This window comes from Triticum dicoccoides, chromosome 1B (genome assembly GCF_002162155.2).
Source record: "Triticum dicoccoides isolate Atlit2015 ecotype Zavitan chromosome 1B, WEW_v2.0, whole genome shotgun sequence".
Lineage (NCBI taxonomy): Eukaryota > Viridiplantae > Streptophyta > Magnoliopsida > Poales > Poaceae > Triticum > Triticum dicoccoides.
In genome coordinates this window covers 47,846,944-47,864,661 of record NC_041381.1, presented here as the reverse complement: position 1 = coordinate 47,864,661, position 17,718 = coordinate 47,846,944, and the positions used below count along the sequence as shown (strand labels likewise).

At 42.3% G+C, this 17,718-nt stretch overlaps 1 pseudogene; it reads left to right on the top strand.

Moving 5' to 3' along the window:
* Window positions 1-4,647: 4,647 nt before the first annotated feature.
* Window positions 4,648-4,786, top strand: LOC119351593 (annotated as a pseudogene).
* Window positions 4,787-17,718: the final 12,932 nt, after the last annotated feature.

The window sequence follows — 17,718 nt, the reverse complement described above, 5'->3', positions numbered from 1 at the left end:
GTTGAGATTTCTGAGCTGCATGTATGGCCTTCATCCAAACAGGCCCAATAATCGGCTTGACTACAAATTTTATCACGCACACAGACGTGATGAGCCCATCTTGTTTCTGATTCCTCTCATTCCCATCAGCAAATTATCAAGACCCACACTTATTCCTCTCTCTCTTTCTCATGTACTTCAGTCAGAGTCACCTTGCTACTAGTCTCAACAAAAGATCTATGTTGACTGTTTCGGATGCTCCGGAGAGCAATATATTTCGGTGTGCCAGCTAGGAGACATTAATAGGAGTTCATTCATTGAAAGCATTTTGCTCTTCCGTATCACACCTAAAAAATATGTCGCAGCTAAGTTTACAGATATGCGTTAATCCTACACGTACGTACATTAAAGATGTGTCAGGAATAATAGCCCCAACACCGCCAACAAAAGAAAACTAGGGTTGTGGAGTGCCGATCTGAAGAAACTCCCTAGCCACCGATTCCCCTTTGTGTGCATGCTGCCATAACCATATGTAGGCCTTCCAAACACTTAAACCAAGACCAAGCATGCATTCAGCTGAAGACTATCTTATAGTCCTCACGACCAACGAAGTTCACCCGTCCTAACAAGGATCTGAGACCATAATTAGTGTTGCACCAATACCACACACCCAGTAATCCAACATATTTCGATGTTGTGAGGTGGATATGATTAGACATCACCTCAATGATGGACCATACGGATAGCAAACCAGCAATCATAGGATAAATGGTTCTCGTGATAGAATCACATTTTTTCACCAAAATTGTTCTTTATGTTGAGGGATTTTAATTTGTAAAGTTGCATGTTGATTATCATGTTGAATGGGATGGAAACATGATGATGACCCTGGATGATGTGTATATACATTAGACCCTCCCAATGCTCCACCTTGTACAAGTGCTAACGCTATCATCTAGGCGAAAATAATGATTTGGTATGGTAACTAAGAGGAGAGAGATCAATTTGATGACCCCAAGAAGAAACAATGCCAAGCGCAGGAACCTAGAAACAACACTTAAATGAAATAAGCCCACCAGTGCACAGAGGAGTTTAGTTGCTAAATCATTACATAAAAGAATCTTAACTACAACAAGTTAAGAACCTATGCATTGGGCATTAGTTTCTAAACTTTTTAATGTGTTTAGCACCTCATCTAAGTACGTGTGCATTGGAAGAGGTTTTATAAGCATGGCATCGTAGGAAAAACTAACGAAGCAACTGTAAGCTGACCCAACCCTTTCATCAGAGGCAAATTACAAGAATATCAGGTCTCGACAACTGAACTAGAAAGGCTAATGTCAAAGGTACATGCAAAAAGATCCAATGCATCCAGAAGCTATTTCTTCTAGTATAGTTGGCACCAACGAAGTTCAAATGCTTCAGTTACTAGTGGTTCAAAGAAACCCATGCCCCCAAACCAGTGAAGCTACAATTTTTTGGCCTGATTTGTCTGGTACTCGACACTATCATTCTTGGAATGAAGTTATGTGGCAGAATACTCTGCAAGAACAACTCTTTCCATTCACCCAATTGACATAAAGAGTCTATTTTTTTTCCGATCCCTCTCATTGCCACCAACGAATGAGAATCGACACTTGACTTTTCTCTCTTTTCTTCATGTGCCTCTACGAGAACCACTGATAGCATTTGGCTGCTTTGGATCTTGAGGGTAGGGCGGAGAGCAATATATTTCAATTTCCTAACTAGAAGACCTTAATCCATTAATAGGAGTTGATTCCCCGAGCGCATTATGTTCTTTCGTATGAGCCCTACAAAAACTTGTTGCACCTAAATGTATGAACATGAATTAATTTTGCATTTATATGTTTTTGCAGTAAGATTTTGCACGCACCTAACTTTACTTTTTATATGAAAACAATAAATGAACATAGTGATTTTGTTCCAAATAACAGTGGTGTTGAGCATCCTAAGATGTGAGGTTAATGATTTCATGGTACCATCCTTAGGATTAATTTCTAGTACCACCATCATGACAAGTTCGGCATTATCTGACATCCGCCACTCGCTCATGCTACCTACAACAAACCCGCGGTCTCCCGAAGCTCGAAACCTATGGGTGTGACTAGAAAAAAAATCTTAGAAAGGAAAAAAATAATGATTGCATGCACACCTAAACCCTAGCTATCCTGGTATGGGGCACGTAGTAGTTTAAGCTACTAGCTAGAGAGAGGAAAATCACCATCTATGGTTCTAATTTATGATATTCATCATCTACATTTCTAACTTAGCAAATTAAAACTTAGCTCGGTCAGCATTAGGTACTTGTTCAAGTGTATGGCAAGGCAGCTGCTGAAGACGGATCGGAATCAGGTGGTGATGGGGGCATTCTCGGAGGCATTATCCCCACGACACATCACCATCAGGCTCTCTGAATCGGAATCAGCGATTATACATTGTGCAATGCCCATTGTAGGACAAGTTTTGGTATACTCTGAGTCAGCATCCGAGCGCACTCTTCAGAGGTGGCCTTCGAGAAGATGACATCTGCTGGATTCCTCAGTTCTCTCTTGGCATCTCTTTTGCACATCCTAACTTCCGACTTGTAGATAAGGTTCTCTCGTGTGATAGCTTCCGCCTCCTTCAGCTCCTACATGCACTCACTCTAGCATAACACAGCTTCATCACTTGTTCTTGCCTGTGGTTATCCATCACTGCCTCTCCAATTCGTCTGGTGAGGGCAGCAACGGCACGGGAGGTGACGGCGTTGGAGTGGAGGATGAAGGTGTGGTATGGGAGGCCTAATGACGACTAGGAGACATGTAATCCATGTAAAAATTATACCTTATAGTAGAAAAAAGTGTCAAAAACTATTGAGCGATATTTGGCCTCCTTGCTACTCCGTCCGGTCCTTTTTAGTCTGCATATAAGTTTTGTCTGAAGTCAAAGTATCTCTACTTTGACCAACTTATAGAAAAAAGTATCAACATTGACAATACCAAACAATGTTTTAAATAGCGGGCTATAGAAAATAGCGGCGGGCCTCCAAATCAGTTATAGCTGGCTATTTGTGAAGGCGACCATTTAGCGGCGCCCTGCTCAACAGGCTATAGCGGGGCTATAGCCGGCTATTTAAAACTATGATACCAAATCAGTATTGTTAGATTCATTATGAAATATAGTTTCATATTATATATATATATATATATATATATATATATATATATATATACATATTTTTGTATTGTAGATGTTAATATTTTATAATGTAAATTTGGTCAAACTTTGTTGAGTTTGACTAGGCACAAATCTAATACGCGGAGTAAAAATGACCACAGGGAGTACTACATTAATTAGTACCTAAAAACCAAACAATGGTTCTTGTAGACAACATTTGACAACATGATATTTGACGGGGTGAAACGACATGACCTTTCCTTACAAATGTAAAATATTGAGTGTCAGAAATCAGGAGAAACATAAATTTGTCAACAGTTCGATAAAATGTTGGCACTAATTCTTGAATCCCTGCAAATTTTGAAAATTGAAATATTTTGAGTACCTACGCTATTTATTCGGAAGGGTCAAATCAGGAATTCTATCCATTTTGACGGCCAAGCTAGCATATGTCTAGAACAGATAATGTGGGGACGGACTCCGAGCAGAGCACCATCTTCCTGCTGCGTCCACAATGCGATGTCGCCCCCCCCCCCACACACACACACACACACGATGCCATAATTTTATCATACAAAAGGTGCAGATTGTGTAGTCAAACCCGTGACCAATTGTGTACTTACCACGGGGTTCAGGCATCCTCTGCAAAAGCGCACCATGCAATACGCCCGTTGTTGTGTGGATCTCTGCACCCACATTTCATCGACACTATAGCACCAACCACCGTGCAGTATGTTAAACATGTTATGATAGGCCCATAGGGCGCACCGGCCGAACCAGGTCGGGCTAGATAGATAGAGCCATATTGTTGTAACTTCTAATCTCTCTATCTCTCTAGATCTTCCTTGTTTCCCAAGATGTAATCTCAACAACTTTGTATGCTTATCAGGGAGATGCCCCTGCCTATATTAACACGCAACCGTCGCCTCCAATGAGGTACGACGTTCTCCGCTCGTTTACATGGTAATCAGAGCCTCCTCTATCCACAACATCTAGCAAAACCTATCACCAGCCATGTCGTCCTCCTCAAGCTCCGTTCAGACCGCCTCCATGGGGCAGGTCGCCGAGAAGCTCACCTGCACCAACTACGTTCTGTGGCGTGCCCAGGTGAAGCCGCAGCTGAGAGGTGCCGGTTACTTCGGCTACGTCGACGGGACGATGTCGGAGCCTGCCCAGTTCCTCACCACGAAGGACAAGGACGGGAAGGAGGAGAAAACACCCAACCCTCTCTATTCGACCTGGTTCAGAGAAGGGCAGCAGGTACTTGGGTACTTGCTCAATAACCTCACCAAGGAAGTCCTCGTGTAGGTCACATCCATAGCCATGCCGCACGAGCTCTGGGCAGCCCTTGCCGACATGTTCTCGTCGCAGTCCAGGGAGCGCGTCAACAACATCAGGGTGCTCTTCACGACGCAGAAGGGGACGCAGTCGGTGGCCGCCTACTTCGCCCACATGAGGTCCCTTGCAGATGAGCTCGCAGCTGCTAGCAAGCCCATCGATGATGATGAGCTCATCTCCTACATCACCTCCGTCCTCGACATGGAGTACCAACCTCTTGTCTCCACCAACGACGCCCGCACCGAGCCCATCAGCATCGACAACCTCTACGCCTAGATGAGCAACTTCGATCAGCGTCTCGCCCTCTATGGCGCGGCGGGATCCGGTGGAGGCTTCAAATCCTCTGCAAACGCGGCCTCTCGCAGCCGCGGTGGCGGCAGCTCATCCCGCTACCGTGGACCGCAGCGCACTAAGGGAAAGTCATCAGGCGGCGACGGCAACCCTCCTCCACGCAGCGGCAACGACGGCGGTGGTCGGCCCTACAACAACAGCAACAGGGGTCGTCGCGGAGGCCGCCCATGCGCTGCTCCTAACGTCCCGCGCTGCCAAATCTATGGCAAGCCAGGCCACACCGCGTGGGACTGTTGGTACCGCTACGAGGAAGATGAAGAATCCTCCCAAGATGAGAAGGTTGCGGGGGCAGCAGAAGGCTCCTACAGCGTCGACACGAACTGGTACGTGGATAGCGGTGCGACAGATCACATCACAGGGGAGTTGGAGAAGGTGACCATGCGCGAGAAGTATCGCGGGCAAGACCAAGTCCATACCGTCAATGGAGAAGGTATGAGCATTAGTCATATTGGTCATTCAGTAATAAAAACTCCCCACGAAATTATTCGTCTCGGAAAAATCTTGCATGTCCCTAGTGCATCGAAAAATCTCCTTTCCGTTCATCGCATTGCCATCGATAATCATGTATTCCTTGAATTTCATCCGTTTTTCTTTTTGATCAAGGATCAGGCCACGAGGAAAATCCTCTATCGAGGTAGATGCGTTCGAGGGCTCTACCCATTGATTCCGGAGCTTAGAAGATTGAATAAAGAAGCCTATGGTGTCACCAAAGTGTCTTCAACATGATGGCACGATAGATTAGGGCATGCATCATTTCCTTTGATTGAGAAATTGCTTAGAAAGAATAAGCTCCCGTTTGTTGGTGAGCGTAGTTGTGAAACCATTTGTGACTCGTGCCAATGTGCTAAAAGTCACCAGTTAGCTTATCCTATATCTACAAGTGTTTCTACCAAGCCTCTTGAACTCATTTTTCTGATGTCTGGGGTCCTGCACCTACTTCAGTTGGGCGCCACACTTATTATGTGAGTTTCATCGATGATCTCAGTAAGTACACGTGGATATATCTTCTCAAAAAGAGATCTGATTGGTTTCAAGTTTTTCACAACTTCCAAGCACTTGTAGAAAGAAAGTTCAACTGCAAAATTCTAGCTATACAATCTGATTGGGGAGGGGAATACAGAAACCTCAATTCCTTCTTCCAATAGATTGGTATATCTCACCACATATCATGTCCCCATGCTCACCAACAGAACGGATCCGCCGAGCGTAAGCATAGGCGTATTGTCGAAGTAGGTCTAGCTCTTCTTGCAGCTGCCTCTATGCCATTAAAATTCTGGGATGAAGCCCTTCTCACCGCAGTTCACCTTGTTAATATTCTACCCAGTAGAGTTATCAACAATGAAACTCCGGTAGAACGCCTTCTTCACACCAAGCCCGATTACAAATCACTTAGAGTGTTTGGCAGCGCGTGCTGGCCAAATCTTCGTCCCTACAATAATCGCAAGCTCCTATTCCGGTCAAAACAGTGTGTCTTCATCGGCTACAGTCCACAACATAAAGGTGTAAAATGCCTTGATGTATCCATGATACGTCTCCAACGTATCTACAATTTTTGATTGTTCCATGCTATTATATTATCTGTTCTGGATGTTTATGGGCTTTACTAAACACTTCTATATTATTTTTGGGACTAACCTATTAACCCAGAGCCCAGTGCCAGTTTCTATTTTTCCCCTTGTTTCAGTGTTTCGCAGAAAAGGAATATCAAACGGAGTCCAAACGGAATAAAACCTTCGGGAGCGTGATTTTTGGAACGAACGTGATCCAGGAGACTTGGAATTGAAGTTAAGGAAGCTTCGAGCTGGCCACGAGGCAGGGAGACGCGCCTGCCCCCCTGGCCGCGGCCCCCACCCTTGTGGGCCCCTCGTGGCTCCCCTAACCGACTTCTTTCGCCTATATGTGTCCATATAACCTAAAAACATCGAGGAACAGAATAGATCGAGAGTTCCGCCGCCAGAAGCCTCCGTAGCCACCGAAAACCAATCTAGACCCATTCCGGCACCCTGACGAAGGGGGAATCCCTCTCCGGTGGCCCTCTTCATCATCCCGGCGCTCTCCATGACGAGGAGGGAGTAGTTCACCCTCGGGGCTGAGGGTATGTACCAGTAGCTATGTGTTTCATCTCTCTCTCTCTCTCGTGTTCTTGAGTTGGCACGATCTTGATGTATCGCGAGCTTTGCTATTATATTTGGATCTTATGATGTTTCTCCCCCTCTACTCTCTTGTGATGAATTGAGTTTTCCCTTTGAAGTTATCTTATCGGATTGAGTCTTTAAGGATTTGAGAACACTTGATGTATGTCTTGCATGTGCTTATCTGTGGTGACAATGGGATATCACGTGATCCACTTGATGTATGTTTTGGTGATCAAATTGCGAGTTCCGTGACCTCATGAACTTATGCATAGGGGTTGGCACACGTTTTCGTCTTGACTCTCCGGTAGAAACTTTGGGGCACTCTTTGAAGTTCTTTGTGTTGGTTGAATAGATGAATTCGAGATTGTGTGATGCATATCGTATAATCATACCCACGGATACTTGAGGTGACATTGGAGTATCTAGGTGACATTAGGGTTTTGGTTGATTTGTATCTTAAGGTTTTATTCTAGTACGAACTCTATGATAGATTGAACGGAAAGAATAACTTCATGTTATTTGACTACGGACTCTTGAATAGATCGATAAAAAAAGATAACTTTGAGGTGGTTTCGTACCCTACCATAATCTCTTCGTTTGTTCTCCGCTATTAGTGAATTTGGAATGACTCTTTGTTGCATGTTGAGGGATAGTTATATGATCCAATTATGTTATTACTATTCATAGAACTTGCACTAGTGAAAGTATGAACCCTAGGCCTTGTTTCAACACATTGCATTACCATTTTCGCTCACTTTTATCATTAGTTACCTTGCTGTTTTTATATTTTTAGATTACAAAAACCTTTATCTACCATCCATATTGCACTTGTATCACCATCTCTTTGCCGAACTAGTGCACCTATACAATTTACCATTATATTGGGTGTGTTGGGGACACAAGAGACTCTTTGTTATTTGGTTGCAGGGTTGTTTGAGAGAGACCATCTTCAACCTATGCCTCCCACGGATTGATAAACCTTAGGTCATCCACTTGATGGAAATTTGCTACTGTCCTACAAACCTCTGCACTTGGAGGCCCAACAACATCTATAAGAAGAAGGTTGTGTAGCAGACATCAAGCTCTTTTCTGGCGCCGTTGCCGGGGAGGTTAGCACTTGAAGGTATATCTTTTGATCTTGCAATCGAATCTTTTTGTTTCTTGTTTTATCACTAGTTTAGTCTATAAAAGAAAATTACAAAAAATTGGAATTGAGGGTACCTCATATGCTTCATATTTTTAATATCTTTCATGAAAATAAGGATTCCGATAATTGTGCCAAAATGCTAGAAGAAGAATGTATTAAAAATTTTGGCACTAAATCTTTGGGTGATGAGCATGATTGCAATGTTGTTAGTATGAATTCTTTGAATACCCATGAGGCTAACGATATGCAAAGCCACAAGCTTGGGGATGCTATGTTTTATGAAGATGATATTTTTTGTCCCCCAAGTTTTGATGAGAAAATTTATTATGATGAAAGCATGCCTCCTACTTATGATGACTATATTGATGAAAGTGGGTTTGGAAGAGTGTCAACTTTAGGAAGTAGTAATCTCACTATTTTGGAGGATGTTGAATCTTATTGTGATAATTATGAAAGTGGATTGGGAGAGGTCATGACTTTATTTAGTAATGATTCCACTATCTTGGAAGAGGTTTCAATCGATTATCATGAGAACAAAGTTGCTACCTGTGATGATTATTGTGATTATACCTATGCTATAAAAAGTAGTGATGATTATATTTATAAAACTTGTCATGATTATGATTACCCCTTTTCTGAACATTACTCTTTTAATATGGAAACAATTTATAGTATTCGAGTTTCTTATGATACTCCCACTATTCCGAATGGGAAGAATTTTGCTTATGTGGAGAGTAATAAAATTTCTATGCTTGTAGATCATGAAAAGAATGCTTTATGTGATGGTTATATTGTTGAATTCATTCATGATGCTACTGAAAATCATTATGCGGGAGGAATATATGCTCGTAGGAATTGCAATAATATCAAGTTTCCTCTCTATGTGCTTAAAATCTTGAAGTTATGCTTGTTTTGCTTTCCTATGCAAGTTGATTCTTGTTCCCACAAGTTGTTTGCTCACAAAATCCCTATGCATAGGAGGTGGGTTAGACTTAAATGTGCTAGTCATATTCTTCATGATGCTCTCTTTATGTTACAATTCTTATCTTTTATGTGAGCATCGTTGAAATCATCATGCCTAGCTAGGGGCGTTAAATGATAGCGCTTGTTGGGAGGCAACCCAATTTTATTTTTGCTCCTTGCTTTTTGTTCCTGTTTAGTAATAAATTAATCATCTATCCTCTGTTATGATTGTGTTTTTTATGTTTTAGTTAGTGTTTGTGCCAAGTAAAGTCTTTAGGATCTTCTTGGATGATTGTTATTTGATCTTGCTGTAAAAAACAGAAAGTATGCGCTCACGAGAATAATTTTCATTTTTTACCAGAGAGCGATAAAATACCAATTCCACTTGAAGTAGATTAATAAACAAATTTCCTAGGACTTCCTTATTTCTCAGGAGTTTTGGAGTTACAGAAGTATTCGAAACCTACAGATTACTACTGACTGTTCTGTTTTTGACAGATTCTGTCCTCTATGTGTTGTTTGCTTATTTTGATGAATCTATGAGTAGTATCGGAGGGTATGAACCATAGAGAAGTTGGAATACAGTAGATATTACACCAATATGAATTTAGAATGAGTTCACAACAGTACTTAAGTGGTGATTTATTTTCTTATACTAACGGAGCTTACGAGTTTTCTGTTAAGTTTTGTGTTGTGAAGTTTTCAAGTTTTGGGTGAAGATTCGATGGAATAAGGAATAAGGAGTGGCAACAGCCTAAGCTTGGGGATGCCCAAGACACCCCAAGGTAAAATCCAAGGACACCAAAAAGCCTAAGCTTGGGGATGCCCCGGAAGGCATCCCCTCTTTCGTCTTTGTTCATCGGTAACTTTACTTGGAGCTATATTTTTATTCACCACATGATATGTATTTTGCTTGGAGCGTCATTTTCTTTTCTTTTGTTTTTCTTGCTGTTTGAATAAAATACCAAGATCTGAAATTCTTAAATGTTAGTGAGTCTTCATATAGTTGCATAATTATTCGACTACTCATTGATCTTCACTTATATCTTTCGGAGTAGTTTGTCATTTGCTCTAGTACTTCACTTATATCCTTTTAGAGAACGACGGTGGTTTTATTTTGAAGAAATAGATGAACTCTCATGCTTCACTTATATCATTTTCAGAGTCTCTAAACAGCATGGTAATTTGCTTTGGTTATGAAATTAGTCCTAATATGATGGGCATCCAAGAGGGATATAATAAAAACTTTCATATAAGTGCATTGAATACTAAGAGAAGTTTGATACTTGATGATTGTTTTGAGATATGGAGATGGTGATATTACAGTCATGCTAGTTGAGTAGTTGTGAATTTGAGGAATACTTGTGTTGAAGTTTGTGATTCCCGTAACATGCATGTATGGTGAACCATTATGTGATGAAGTCGGAGCATGATTTATTTATTGATTGTCTTCCTTATGAGTGGAGGTCGGGGACGAGCGATGGTCTTTTCCTACCAATCTATCCCCCTAGGAGCATGCGCGTAGTACTTTGTTTCGATAACTAATAGATTTTTGCAATAAGTATGTGAGTTCTTTATGACAAATGTTGAGTCCATCGATTATACGCACCCTCACCCTTCCACCATTACTAGCCTCTCTAGTACCGCGCAACTTTCGCCGGTACCATAAACCTACCATATACCTTCCTCAAAACAGCCACCATACCTACCTATTATGGCATTTCCATAGCCATTCTGAGATATATTGCCATGCAACTTTCCACCGTTCCGTTTATTATGACACGCTTCATCATTGTCATATTGCTTTGCATGATCATGTAGTTGACATCATATTTGTGGCAAAGCCACCGTTCATAATTTTTTTCATACATGTCACTCATGAGTCATTGCACATCCCGGTACACCACCGGAGGCATTCACATAGAGTCATATTTTGTTCTAATTCTTGAGTTGTAAGTAAATAAAAGTGTGATTATCATCATTATTAGAGCATTTTCCCATGTGAGGAAAGGATGATGGAGACTATGATTCCCCCACAAGTCGGGATGAGACTCCGAACGAAAAATAAAAAAAAGAGAGAAAAGAGAAGGCCCAAGAAAAAAATGAGAGAAAAAGAGAGAAGGGGCAATGCTACTATCCTTTTACCACACTTGTGCTTCAAAGTAGCACCATGATCTTCATGATAGAGAGTCTCCTATGTTGTCACTTTCATATACTAGTGGGAATCTTTTATTATAGAACTTGGCTTGTATATTACAATGATGGGCTTCCTCAAAATTGCCCTAGGTCTTCATGAGCAAGCAAGTTGGATGCACACCCACTTAGTTCTCTTGTTGAGCTTTCATACACTTATAGCTCTAGTGCATCCGTTGCATGGCAATCCCTACTCACTCACATTGATATCTATTAATGGGCATCTCCATAGCCCGCTGATACGCCTAGTTGATGTGAGACTATCTTCTCCTTTTTGTCTTCTCCACAACCACCATTCTATTCCACTTATAGTGCTATGTCCATGGCTCATGCTCATGTATTGCGTGAAGATTGAAAAAGTTTGAGAACATCAAAAGTATGAAACAATTGCTTGGCTTGTCATCGGGGTTGTGCATGATTTAAATATTTTGTGTGATGAAGATAGAGCATAGCCAGACTATATGATTTTGTAGGGATAGCTTTCTTTGGCCATGTTATTTTGAGAAGACATGATTACTTTGTTAGTATGCTTGAAGTATTATTATTTTTATGTCAATATTAAACTTTTGTCTTGAATATTTCGGATCTGAATATTCTTGCCAAAATAAAGAGAATTATATGGATAAATATGTTAGGTAGCATTCCTCATCAAAAATTCTGTTTTTATCATTTACCTACTCCAGGACGAGCAATAATTAAGCTTGCGGATGCTGATACGTCTCCAACGTATCTATAATTTTTTATTGTTCCATGCTATTATATTATCTGTTTTGGATGTTTATGGGCTTTATTAAACACTTCTATATTATTTTTGGGACTAACCTATTAACCCAGAGCCCAGTGCCAGTTTCTGTTTTTCCCCTTATTTCAGTGTTTCGCAGAAAAGGAATATCAAACGGAGTCCAAACAGAATGAAACCTTCGGGAGCGTGATTTTTGGAACGAACGTGATCCAGGAGACTTGGAGTTGAAGTCAAGGAAGCTTCGAGGTGGCCACGAGGCAGGGAGGCACGCCTGCCCCCCTGGGCGCGCCTCGCACCCTTGTGGGCCCCTCGTGGCTTCCCTGACTGACTTCTTTCACCTATATATGTCCATATACCCTAAAAACATCGAGGAGCAGAATAGATCGGGAGTTTCGCCGCCAGAAGCCTCCGTAGCCACCAGAAACTAATCTAGACCCGTTCTGGCACCCTGGCGGAGGGGGAATCCCTCTCCAGTGGCCATCTTCATCATCCCGGCGCTCTCCATGACGAGGAGGGAGTAGTTCACCCTCGGGGCTGAGGGTATGTACTAGTAGCTATGTGTTTGATCTCTCTCTCTCTCTCTCTCTCTCGTGTTCTTGAGTTGGCACGATCTTGATGTATCACGAGCTTTGCTATTATATTTGGATCTTATGATGTTTCTCTCCCTCTACTCTCTTGTGATGAATTGAGTTTTCCCTTTGAAGTTATCTTATCGGATTGAGTAAGGACTTGAGAACACTTGATGTATGTCTTGCATGTGCTTATCTGTGGTGACAATGGGATATCACGTGATCCACTTGATCTATGTTTTGGTGATCAACTTGCGAGTTCTGTGACCTCGTGAACTTATGCATAGGGGTTGGCACACGTTTTCGTCTTGACTCTTCGGTAGAAACTTTGGGGCACTCTTTGAAGTTCTTTGTGTTGGTTGAATAGATGAATTCGAGATTGTGTGATGCATATCGTATAATCATACCCACGGATACTTGAGGTGACATTGGAGTATCTAGGTGACATTAGGGTTTTGGTTGATTTGTATCTTAAGGTGTTATTCTAGTACGAACTCTATGATAGATTGAACGGAAAGAATAGCTTCATGTTATTTGACTATGGACTCTTGAATAGATCGATCAGAAAGGATATCTTTGAGGTTGTTTCGTACCCTACCATAATCTCTTCGTTTGTTCTCCGCTATTAGTGACTTTGGAGTGACTCTTTGTTGCATGTTGAGGGATAGTTATATGATCCAATTATGTTATTACTGTTGAGAGAACTTACACTAGTGAAAGTATGAACCCTAGGCCTTGTTTCAACACATTGCATTACCGTTTTCGCTCACTTTTATCATTAGTTATTACCTTGCTGTTTTTACATTTTCAGATTACAAAAACCTTTATCTAGCATCCATATTGCACTTGTATCACCATCTCTTCGCCGAACTAGTGCATCTATACAATTTACCATTGTATTGGGTGTGTTGAGGACACAAGAGACTCTTTGTTATTTGGTTGCAGGGTTGTTTGAGAGAGACCATCTTCAACCTACGCCTCCCACGGATTGATAAACCTTAGGTCATCCACTTGAGGAAACTTTGCTACTGTCCTACAAACCTCTGCACTTGGAGGCCCAACAACGTCTACAAGAAGAAGGTTGTCTAGTAGACATCAATCCACGTTTCGTGTCTACATCTCCCGTGATGTCGTGTTCGACGAGACTATTTTCCCTTTTGCACATCTCCAACCAAACGCGGACGCTCTCCTTCAAAAGGAAATCCTTCTTCTCCCATCTCATCTCACCGGTTTTGATAATGGGGATGCTTTTACTACTAATGATCAATTACAGACTATTTCTCCTACTAATGGTGGTGATGAGTTTTGTGATGAAGCAGAAAAAATTCGTACAGAAAATGATGAAGAAATCAGCCAAACCTGTCATTTTATGCCTCCTGGATGCAGCAACAGCGCCATCGAGGCCGATCCGCCTCGGGATCGGTGCGCATCAGTCGCAGGCTCTCTGCGTGAAGGGACAGACGAATTTGCACTGAGCCCCGCGCCACGCCTCGACAGCAGCGGCTCCGCGCCACGCCGCCAGCAGTGGCCCAGCCAATCACGACGCTGCTGCGAGGGTGTACCACGCGCCGTCTACGTCCGGTCGGTTCGGCGCCGAACCGCGTCACTACATGCGGCGCGCGCCTCGGCAGGATCCCGGTGTGGAGTCTCGCGTCGCATCTGCGGGGGCCCACTCATCATCGTCCCATCATGAGCCGGACGCTGCGGCCGGTGCAGCCGCGAGATCTTCTATGCCGCCATGCTCTAGTACGTCACGCCCTCTCGCCGCAGAAGATCCCGCCTCGTCGCCCGCGCCCGAGGCCCCCGATAGGTCTTCTTCGAGACCTGCAGCTGTTCCAGGTGCAGGATCTTCTGTGCCCACTTCATCGCCATCTCGGACCAGACTTGAAAGGGGAGTAATTCAACCCAAAAACTACAAACATATAGCAAAATTTGGCTATGCTTGTAATACACATGGTGCAGATGCTGTTCCACACACTGTTGTAGAAGTTTTGAATGATCCACGGTGGAAAAAGGCCATGGAAGAAGAGTGCATGGCGCTTCACAAAAATAAAACCTGGCATTTTGTTTCTGCACTTCAAGGCAAAGGTAAAAATGTGATCGATTGTAAATAGGTTTTCAGAGTAAAGAAGAAGTCTGATGGAACCATTGATCGTTATAAAGCCAGACTAGTTGCAAAAGGCTTTAAGCAAAGGTATGCCTTAGACTATGAGGATACATTTAGTCCTATTGTAAAGGCTGCCACTATTCGCCTTGTTTTGTCTATTGCCATATATCCAGGGGATGGAGTCTCCGACAGCTAGATGTACAGAACACGTTTCTCCATGGTGTTCTGGAAGAGGAAGTGTTCATGAAACAACCTCCTGGATTTGAGGACAAAAGTCAACCCCTTCACATTTGCAAGCTTGATAAGGCCTTGTATGGATTAAAACAAGCCCCTAGAGCATGGTATTCTAGGTTGAGCTCAAAACTTCAGGCACTTGGGTTTGCTCCCTCCAAGTCTAACACCTCATTATTTATTTATAATAAGTTAAATACCTCCATATTTGTACTTATATAAGTTGATGATATCATAGTCACAAGTTCATCAGATGAGGCTGTCACAGGATTGTTAAAAGATTTAAATTCTAAATTTGCTCTCAAGGATCTGGAAGACCTGCATTATTTTCTTGGCATTGAAGTAAAGAGAGCAGGAGATGATCTCTATCTTACCCAGGAAAAATATGCAACTGATCTTGTAGTTAAAGCAGGGTTGAAGGGTTGCAAGCCAGCATCAACACCTTTGTCCAGCTCAGAAAAATTGTCCTTGTCAGAGGGAGAACTCTTGAACCAAGAGGATAGCACCAGGTACAGAAGTATGGTTGGTGCATTACAATATTTAACCTTGACTAGGCCTGATATTTCCTTTGTTGTGAAAAAAGTGTGTCAGTTCCTTCATGCACCCACTACAGTACACTTGACAGCTGCAAACGCATACTTAGATATGTTAAAAATACTTTGAGTATTGGACTAACTTTCAGCAAGTCACCATCAACACTTGTCAGTGCATTCTCTGATTCTGATTGGGCAGGCTGTCTAGATGACAGATGATCAACTGGTGGCTTTGCAGTGTTCTTTGGTCCAAATCTGATTTCTTGGTGTGCTAAGAAGCAAGCTACTGTGTCCAGATCCAGCACAGAAGCAGAATACAAGGCACTAGCAAATGCTACTGCTGAAATTATCTGGGTCCAGTCTCTGCTCAAGGAGCTTGGCTTACGCTGTAAACAAGCTCCATGCTTATGGTGTGATAACCTTGGTGCTACATACTTTTCTGCTAATCCAGTTTTTCATGCACGAACTAAACATATCGAAATAGACTTTCACTTTGTCAGAGAAAGAGTTGCTGCCAAGAAATTGGATGTTCGGTTTATTCATTCCCAAGATCAAGTTGCTGATGAGTTTACCAAGGCCTTACCTACAAGAATTTTTGAGGCATTTAAGCGTAATCTCAACTTGTCCAAGTTGTGATTATGGGAGGGTGTTAAACATGTTATGATAGGCCCATAGGGCGCACCGGCCGAACCAGGTCGGGTTAGATAGATAGAGCCATATTGTTGTAACTTCTTATCTCTCTATCTCTCTAGATCTTCCTTGTTTCCCAAGATGTAATCTCAACAACTTTGTATGCTTATCAGGGAGATGCCCCTGCCTATATTAACACGCAACCGTCGCCTCCAACGAGGTACGACGTTCTCCGCTCGTTTACACAGTACTGTAGAGATCTCCACCTGTTACCACAACGCCCACGACTAGTTTCTTGTTCTGTGGGAGTTGCCATGGCAATTTAACAATACACGACCGTTTATATTTGAAACTTTCGATAAATATGTTTATAGTGGGTGGTGAGATAAGAGACTAACCAACTTTAAGCAAATTTTCCATCCAGTAACCAAATCCTTGGGCGCCACGCAAGGCCAGCTACCTTTGAGGTGTTGATATGCATTTTTTAACTACAACAATCAAATACTATATATAACTAGATGATACCCCGCGCGTTGCTGCGGGACTTTTTGCCTTAGCTTCAATGAACAATGTGATCAAACGAAAATAAAGATGGCTATTAAAGATTCAATGAAATATTAATATTTATCTTTAACGAATACAATTTTGTGCAAACTTACAAAGGCTTAGCATTATCATGGAATTCTCCTCAATATTCATAGCATTGTAAAACCACTGAAATGGTTCTAGTACACTTAGTTCGCTTGTAGTGACCTCAAAAGAGGCATTTATTCACCTGTTAAAATTCTCGTAGCCATGTCGTAACCACTGAAAAGAAATTACGGAGATATGGCAATATGAAATGAGATTAAAGTGAGCAGCGAGCTGTTGTCCTATTTATTTTCAGTACGAAGATTTCCTACAGTTTCGAATATCCATGTAGCATAAAAATGTATGCGTTGTTGTTCTGATATAGGAAATCAGATAGCACCTTTTGGCAACAATTTAAAAGACCAGTAATAAGCATGTTGTGTGACATGGCAAGTATTACAAACATTCACTCGTCAGAACATAATTACAAAATGCATCGCAGTAGATAGTCAGCTATCCTATATGATGACCTCACGGTGAACCAAGATGTTAGAGCAGGATGGAGACATGGAGGAAATGAGAAACTTAATACATTGAGAGGGTTGAAATGGGGGCAGGCTGAATCCAAAATGCCAACATAATGCCATGCGGTGGGTACCAGCAGGCAAAGGGGGTTACAAATTCGTCCTGCCCATCACCACTTGTAGGAACAGAGTCAGAGATGCAAGAACTGAAACGAAACAACATGGCGAGGCTAATTACGAGATGTAATCATGGATTAAGTGGTTAGCTACCTGCTCACACGCAAATTCCTCGGCGCCCTTGATGAAACATCGGCAGCACGGCAGCAGAGTGTATCTGGCATGGAGGCACTAGGTGACCCCGTCCTTCATCCATGAGGTCCATCTTCAACCTACACCATGATCTCCAACAGCTTCACCTGATCCATGGGAGGCTGTAGGCTTCACACGGGCACGCCGGAGGTTGGGAAACCATATAAGGAGTTGAGTTGTTCAAGTGTGCCGGTCTTGTCGCAAGCATGCATCAGCACCA